We start from the raw sequence: 8,769 nt of genomic DNA, 5'->3' as shown, positions 1-8,769 counted from the left end.
TATTGCATTTTATTGCATCTAGCCATTTACAGTTAGAAAACTACAACTGAAAAGGAATACTTGCGATGCCTGCCGCGAATATTATTCAAAATTAGCGGGGCAGCGAAAGTCGGAAGTCCCAATTTCGCGGGCGAAGACAGTGAGCCCTGCTCGCGCTTTCTCATCGTCATTACTTCGTAAGCTCTCGCGTAACCCGCAAGCTCGCCCTCGCACAAAAGAGCGAGAAACTTAATTAGGATTCTTTTATGATTCGATTTAGCCGATCACCGGTCTTGTAAAGCCAGCAACCTCACGCGCAGAAACGTCTGACGTGAAATTTCGCACAATGTACGCGCAAAGTATTATTGACTATTAGCAAACAGACAATGGCGTGCCTTTTTTCCACCTACGGGGTGTGATCATATATTTCGACGTTATACGGCAAATCGAATAGAGCGCATCAGAGAGACGTAATTTACAAATAGGGCTTCTTTCTTGACAAATTGCATCGAAGCCCGCGGTTACGTTGCCCGATGAGAATGCGATATCGTTTAACCTACAGACTGCGGGAGCCTTAAAACAACGAAAAAGAGCCATCGAGCTATTGGGAGCTCGGGAGCTATTTAAATCTGTTGAATGGCTCGTGGAAGCAGAGCAACCTTCTCTTTCAGCACGGGGATTCGGCAACAAAGGCAGAGGTTTTACTTTTAAATTTAGTACACAGCCGAGATCCCTCCCCGGCCCCCGTTTTTACCCCAGCCTCCTTTCGGTAAATAAAATAGGGATTTAGTTCCACCTTGACTTGAGTTTATTTCGTAGTCGCTCTTGAGAAAAAAAGAGAGAGGACGGATAAATCAGGTATTGAAAATGTCGCGCGTAATAATCCAGATGCGATTAACGTGGATGTACTTAAGATTAAACTATAATTGGATGACAAAAGTCAAAATTAACTCATATATTCTAAATGCTAAGTAATATACTTTTGTCAAAAAGTAATTTTACCTTTGTCAAATACGTTATCTCATGCGTGATTTTTTTGTAATGATACAAAATGAAAAGACAGCAGAGACGTGCACTGATAGAATTTCGCTTCACAAGCAATAACGTATTGACAAGCAATAACGTGGATTTCGCGGAAAGGTGCACAACTTTCGGAAGTGTGCTGGATTGCTCGTGGCACAAATTACCTCTTTAACGGAGGGCTACCTACTTCTCTCGGAGGATCCGGTTCAGGGAGGAAAGATGGAGTGGTCCCAAGAGGAAGAGGAGAAAGGGAAGACTGTTGGAAAAGAAAGACCACGTACGACGTGGTGTCGGACTCTGGCCAGGCGTCACGACGCCCTACTGTCTTTTCGAAGACAGTCTGCTACGAGACGGTCCAAGTGACAAATAGATGTACGTCGTGACCGCACAATTTACTCCTCTTGCCAAAGGATAAAAGGTTCCTGACAAAATTCTGCCACGACAGCGGATCTTACCATTACGTTCCTATATTGTTTCTTCATAATCAATTGATCATTACACTTCCTCGAAAGTTCAATATGTTACTTTAAGACGCATGGATTTTTCATCTCTCTATGAATCTTGTACTATTTATAATTCTCATTTCAACTTTAAGATGTATAGATTATATATTTATAGTTTATAAGATAGATGAGATATAAAGACATAATCCGATATTGAATATTCTTTCATGCAAAATGTGATATATTAATATTTCTCTTAATATAATAGCGGTATAATAAAATTTATAAACAGTAAAAGACAAAGAAGAAAAAAAATTAATATAATGTTCAGAAAAATTATAATCATCTTACAAGATATTTGAATGTTAATGCCTTATGATAAAATTCTTTGCAAATACATACATTTACTCTCGTTCGTCTTTAATACGAATGTTTTTAATTTTCCATATCTCTCTTTCAGCAGTTTTCCTCTCTCGATAAGTTTGACGCTCTTTTCTCCCTTTTAACATCAACATGAAGGAACGGCGTCTTCTTCCGGAACTCCTGCCGGTATCTTCCCGCCCACTGCCGGCCTCACTTCCTCGTACCTACTCTCATTATCTCGAGGAAATTAAATATGTCATCTGATTCTTAAAGTTAATTGAACTTTCGGTCCGCTGTGAATACTCGACCAATTTCTAATTCATTAAGGTAATGTATTGAGCACGTGCCAGGAATATCGTAAGCAAAAAGTTTTTGGATACAGCGATAAACTAAGATAAGCCAGTTTAATCTTATTCAAAACTAACATCTCCAGTATAATCTCGTTATTTTGATACATTCGGTAATTGCATAAAATGATGGATATCAATTTCAGACTTGAAGCATTATATTTATTTCATTCGCTTCATAAGAGATATATATATATATATATATATATATATATATATATATATATACAGTAAATAAGAATACTTTTGTGTTCTTTAATTCTGTTTCTTTAATTCTCCATTATTTGATTAAAAATATTTAATCAAATGTTTAATATTGTAATTATGAATTTTATTAATTAATAAATTTTTTGTATTAACGTATAAATAAAACGTTTTAATTTCAATCAAAATTCAAAATTAAAATTCTCTTATTGCACAAAGTATTATCTTGAAAAAATTGTTTCACATATTTATAAAAATTATATATGTATATCTAAAATATCAAAATAGATAACAGCAACGTCATTCAGTGATTATATTTTTCCAGTTAAGAATAAATGGACATGTGATCCGAACAGATAACGATCTCGAAGGGTGAAACACATCGTCCATCGCACATGCACATGAAGGAGATTCATACCGCGTGCTCTGGATGCCTGGTCACGAATGTGCAAGTCATCAAGCTCCATAAGGGGGTGATGAGACGCCTAAAGTTAGAACACTGAAGGTGTTCGCGAATAATATGATACACCTAACGGCAAATACAGAGCATGATTGCGTGGATCTGCTTTCTGATCGATTGGAGAAACGTTATTTTTTTTTCATATCTTATTCTCAGAAGGGAAGTTAATTTTGTTTTCCCTTATCTACTTCCAGCTTAGCAAAACGACAAGCAGTCAAACGTTATGCGTGATTTATCATCGAAATCTGTTCAAGTGGCGATTATAGCATATCTTCAGATTACGTGTCGAGTTATAACGTCGTTACGATACAATTAGCGAGAACCTGCATAGGTCAGAAATAGGCCGATTTCGCTGCCTAATTTCGCACACACACAAGGATTGCCCATATTTTATAAAATCAGAGAATTACCTGAAAGCCTAAATGTATTCTTGTATCCTATATTTAATAGGAACCGTAGATATCACCAATGAGTTCGTATTACCATATAAATATTGTAAGATATTTAAACATTAAATAAAGTATTCCACAAATTGTTTTTTTGTCTGATTAATTCATTAACAATTTAATTCATTGCAACTTTAATATCTTCCAGAGTTAAGTTTTTAACATTATATTCAAAAACAAGTCCAAAATTTAAGATGTTTTCGTAACAATAACATCGTTCTATTATTTACAATATTATATATTATTTTATATTTGTTAATTATTTAATTTGTATCTTTTAATTCATTTTTTAATATTAAAACTAATGTTCACTAATGTTAAATAACAAAAAATTTTTATCAATAAAAATTAAATACATTGTGATTTATTTTATAAACAGATATGTCACAAGTTATATTGAAATTGAAATCATTTTCTTTGTTTAGTTCAATAAGTTTTATAATATTATTTTTTTCACGATGCCACTCCCATATAACACTCTGTAGCAAAGTAACATAGACAAATGTTAAGTAGCTGCAATTAATTATGCTCGATCATCGTCGGACATATAGTTCCATTCGGAAAACCCACGTCGACCTAATCGTTGCCAATTTATTTAATCGAATAAAGAAGGGCTTGCGCTGGATATCCCAAATTCCTGGTGTGCGACATGGTATTCGCATTACGAAAGGCCGGGTCTGGCTTTCTGACCACCCGAGTAGCAAGTGTGTGCAGAGGTTACAGTTAAGGTGGCCTGTTAGGAGCGGAAGGGTTGGCGAAACTCATTCGGGGACAAGTGGAATATGAGAGACCGACAAGGGTGAGACAACAAAAGCGTTGTACTTTTACCCAGTAGGCTATCGTATTTTCAAATATATGCACGTTACACTTCCTGCTTATTTTACATACACATACATATTACTTTCCTTAAACGCAGTCATAATTTCCATTGCGAGTCTCTAGTACAGGAAACGTCTTAGCGAGATTGAATATGAACAATAAAAATATTTAATTCTAAAAAGACTGTTTGCATTAATAAAAGCAGTTTTACATGGTCCGTCTCTATATGTGACATTTAGAAGTAAACGTGTATGGTCAGGTGGTTGAGAGAAAAGAGGGATACGAAAACGTAGAGAAGGTCCTCGGACATGCGGCATGTCGGTGTGGAGAAAGAGAAGGTTTACGAGAAATGCGGCCACCGCAACACACGCGGTGGCCGAGACCAAACCAAACCAAAGATTAATGTACTACACTTACTGGGGCAATTTGCGCCAAGTGTCGGCTCTAGAACTGTGTATACCTCGAGTTCTGGAGGTAGATTTGTTCCACGGATACTCGCGGAGAGATCCCTCGGTTCTCTCTTCCCCATAAAGAATAATTCGAAAGGAAAGTTTCGAATCAACTATGGAAAAAAATGGAGAAAAATGATAAAATTTCGTATGAGATCTTATAAATTCCAATATAATAAATGCAATGTGATAAGAGACACAATTAATAATGCAGTCACACTCCAGCGTTTACTAATCACAAATAGAAATTTTTTGCTAGTGATCTAATTGTCGAAGAAAGATTCGATACGACCTGTTAATTAGTATATGAATCGAAGAAATGAATAATCGCTATACAAAAAACGATAGTCAAATCGAGTTCTGCCGACATGTCATATAGGAGCCGAGCAAATATAAGCAAATTAAATATGCATAATTAAAACGAAATAGCGACGGGAGAAACGTCGCTCGTGCGGTTCTGGCTGGCTCGAATCAGAGGGAAGAGGACTTAAGGCAAGGAATATTCTCGTAGCAACATCTGGCCGCTATGAAGTATAAAGAGGCATGCGATATCATCCGCAGTGAATGCTTAATTAAAACCTCAGACTCCTCAGCCACGGAGTTCCCCTTAGTCGCGCGCTAATCGCAAGAACCACCGTTGCTGTTCAACACGAACCAGCTCACCTTTACGTATATATCCCTGTGGTAACAATCTCTTACTTCACGTTCGCTTTACCAATGATTTCCCTATCCCTATTGACCGTTTAACAATCATATCTGCTTTTATTACGCCATAATTATTATACATCAAATTTTTATCAAATTTTTATTAAATTCTTATCGGTCATTTAAATCTATACGGCTGCATATTAAACAGTTTCCATCTTTGAATTGTATTTAAAGAAAATCAGAAATTTATATTTGAGTAAGAAATTTCTTAAATTTCGCATTGCGTGATTTATTTCATTAAAAATCGCATCTCTAATTTTTAATCACATCTTTTAATCACATCTTTTTCAGAAAAAGCTGAGCAATAATTTTTAACTGATCCTCGAAACAATGTGAAAAGGGACAAAGTGAATTTAAGAAGCGGTAGTGAAAGTAGGCGTTCCATAGTATTTCCGGTGGTACACTAGCTACCCAGCGGGACGAGAGAAAATTTCACTTGGAGCGTCTAACGAGTTCGCTTTTACCCCAGACGACGAAGAAGAAAAAAGTTGAAAGAGGGTCGAAGTGGGGAAAGGAGTTTTAGGTACGAAAAGCGAGCCTCTCCTTTCCAGAGAAGCAAGGACGGCAAAGACCCGTCTCCGTGATCTCGTAAGATTGACAGGTCGAGCCCTACTCGTGGACTGCCGGTTGCTATGCTAAAATGGCGATGAAAGATGGTTTACTTTTAATGCTAGGAAACGCTACTTTTAGTACGCACTTCTTTTGACTAATTATAATGACTCGTTGAAAGAAGAACCATGACCTAGTCAATATTAAATAGTTTCTGGATCTCTTATAAAATGCGCTACTTAAATTTTCGTTTGCATATGTGACAAGAGTGCTTTATCGCGTCATTAGACATACATAATTAAATGTATAGTAATATTAAGTTATTGTAACAACAGGTATTTAACATTGAAGAATTGTTGCAAAGATATAGGTACGCGTTTTTCGTACTCCCTATAGCACATATATCACGCGTCATCGCAGGAGAGACAGCAACATCAATATATATGCAAACGCCGATATAACGATCTATCAGTACGTAAATATGTAAGGGACGAGGACGAGCGTGGGAGAAAAAGTGATGGCATGGGAAAAAAGGAAAAAAACGAATGACGAGACGCGCGTACAGAATAAGTGAGAAAGAGAAAGAGAGAGAGAGAGAGAGAGAGAGAGAAAACTCCAAGCTTAATATAAAACTTCATTTCGCAATCGGCAGCAGCCGGAGGAAACGCGAAGACCCGACACGCAGAATTGCGCGGTCGTCACAAAAAGAAGCGAGCTCGAAAGAATCTTATTTTTCTGGCATTAAACTTTTCGCGGTGCGCAAAATTGCTCCAAATATAACTTATTATCCTCGACAAAATATTGGCGACAACGTGCTGCTTTAAAATGAAAAAAAATTTTGGTGACAACTTTCGGAATATTGCAAAGTGCAAAACGACGAATTATTTTTGCAAACGACGAGAGATTAATAAAACGGGCGTACAGATCCGAACGGTGAAAATTATCGCCGCGTAGTTCTCCCGAGGAATCCGTTATCGGGGAAACTCCGCCTTACACGGCAAAGAGAGTAAAATAAAGAATCGCCGAAGAAAGATAGCGCAGTCGCTTTTATCGCGCGAAGCGCTGCAACTGTGTCGATCTGAGGAACGCACCCCCTTTCTCCCCCGTTCGCTCTTTTCTCGAACTTTTCGTTCGTATATTTCGGGCCTTTCTTCCTATATGTTTTCGGAGTGCTCCTGAAAGAAGGGGTCGGGCTGCCGAACATCGGTGGCGCGAGCGAGGCGCGCGCGATGAAACTTTTAATAAATGGCAGAGTCGATATGAAGTATAGGACTTTGACATATCGTGTGTCTGTAATGTATAGTTAAATCTGGTGGCAGATGTGGAGGGTGTTCTCCGTTCTCCCGTCTCTCTTCGTTACTCCCGCTCACTCGCCCTCTTTTGCCTCCTCTCTAAACCATCCGCTCCCGCTTCGCGCTCTAGAATGGTTGACACCCTTACCCCCCCCCCCCTCCCCTCGAAAATTTCCTTCTAACCCACTGACGCAATTGAATAAATTATTAATACGAATTTACATACACACATACACACACAAATAGACGATTAAAATATATCTCATTTCATTTTCCTAAATAAAATTTTTCTAATAAAAAACGTTTTTCAAACATTTTTTCAACTCTTTAATATTTTGCATTGTTTATATTTTTTACTAGATTTTAATAATCATTTGTGTCATATATCTGTACCTCAAACATTTATTTATTTATTGGCATTCTCATTAAGATTTACATAAAGTTTAAAAGAAGATAATATACGAACCTAAATGTTTATATGAATATCTTTATTGCAACGAAAGGTACGTAAATGTATCGTCTATTTAATTAACTGCTGCAACATATAGGATACGGTAGGTTTGATCTTCTCACGCTAAAGGGGATCGATTCTAGCAAGTAAATGACTCTTGCTTCATGCGGATCGCTCGATGAGGGTAGTAGCACAAATTTTTTCTTTGGAAGCGACAGTGAACTTTTCAATCAAACTGCCTGTCTAAATGAAAGCTCCTCCACAAAGCGGATCAGGGTAATCTGTCATCAAAACTGTTCCACAGCGAACCGCCGCGCCCCCGGCAACCCCGACCGTTGCAATAACGACACGGCTGCATTCGATCTATGAACCGATCCAGTACCAAATTTACTTTTGAAGGAGCATTTTGTGTTTGTATATTTTGTATAGTTTAAATATAAATATGCAAAATAAAACGATTTATATTTATATACATATACTAATCGTAAGCAGATGCTTGAAACTTCTCGTATCACGCGTCGATAAATTCTCTGCCGTAACGAATAAATAAATGAATAAATAAGACCGAGAAGTAAATAGGTACTCTATTTACTCTATTTGTGTAACAATATTTCAACGGGTAATCGCAAAAATACGCGCTCACGAGTCACAATTTTTAATTATTCTAGGGAAAATTGGATCCGACTCAAAGACCATTCTATTATTATTACACTCAGCATCAAACACGACGAAAAAAAAAAACATCATTGGACCAAACCCAAAAAGAATCAAACGAAATGACGAAAAGTAAATATGCAATTTAACGAGCCGTTTTTAATGTTCCTGATCGTTTCGCGGACTTGACGATGAATTCGCGGGTATCATTCGTGGGTTAATAAAGGAGAGATTATCATACCTCGATTCGGACGCTTATCCTAGGCGAAGGTGGAGGACCGCGTGGCCGAGCACGTGAGAAAGTTCCCCACTACTTGGCAGGATGCCGAATGACGCGCTCGCGCGTACCGCCCACAGTTGCGCCGAGTAACCGTGGACGCCCAAACGGGCCTCGTGCTCGTCAGCACGAGAGTCGCCCGCCTGCACTCTCACGGCACGGACCTGATCGTCGTACCCTCCTGGCTGTGTGCCCTCCGAGCCCTCCAAGGCCACCGTCGCCACGACAGGCCAGCCCGCCTACGTTGGCGGAGGGCTGTGCCTCACCGCTCGTGTTACCGCTCTACGATTGGTCGCTCCATTCCG

The sequence above is a fragment of the Pogonomyrmex barbatus genome, unplaced genomic scaffold (assembly GCF_055798465.1).
Source record: "Pogonomyrmex barbatus isolate J1 unplaced genomic scaffold, ASM5579846v1 scaffold2, whole genome shotgun sequence".
NCBI lineage: Eukaryota > Metazoa > Arthropoda > Insecta > Hymenoptera > Formicidae > Pogonomyrmex > Pogonomyrmex barbatus.
The sequence above is the reverse complement of the archived record's forward strand: the minus strand, read 5'-3'. Positions refer to the sequence as shown.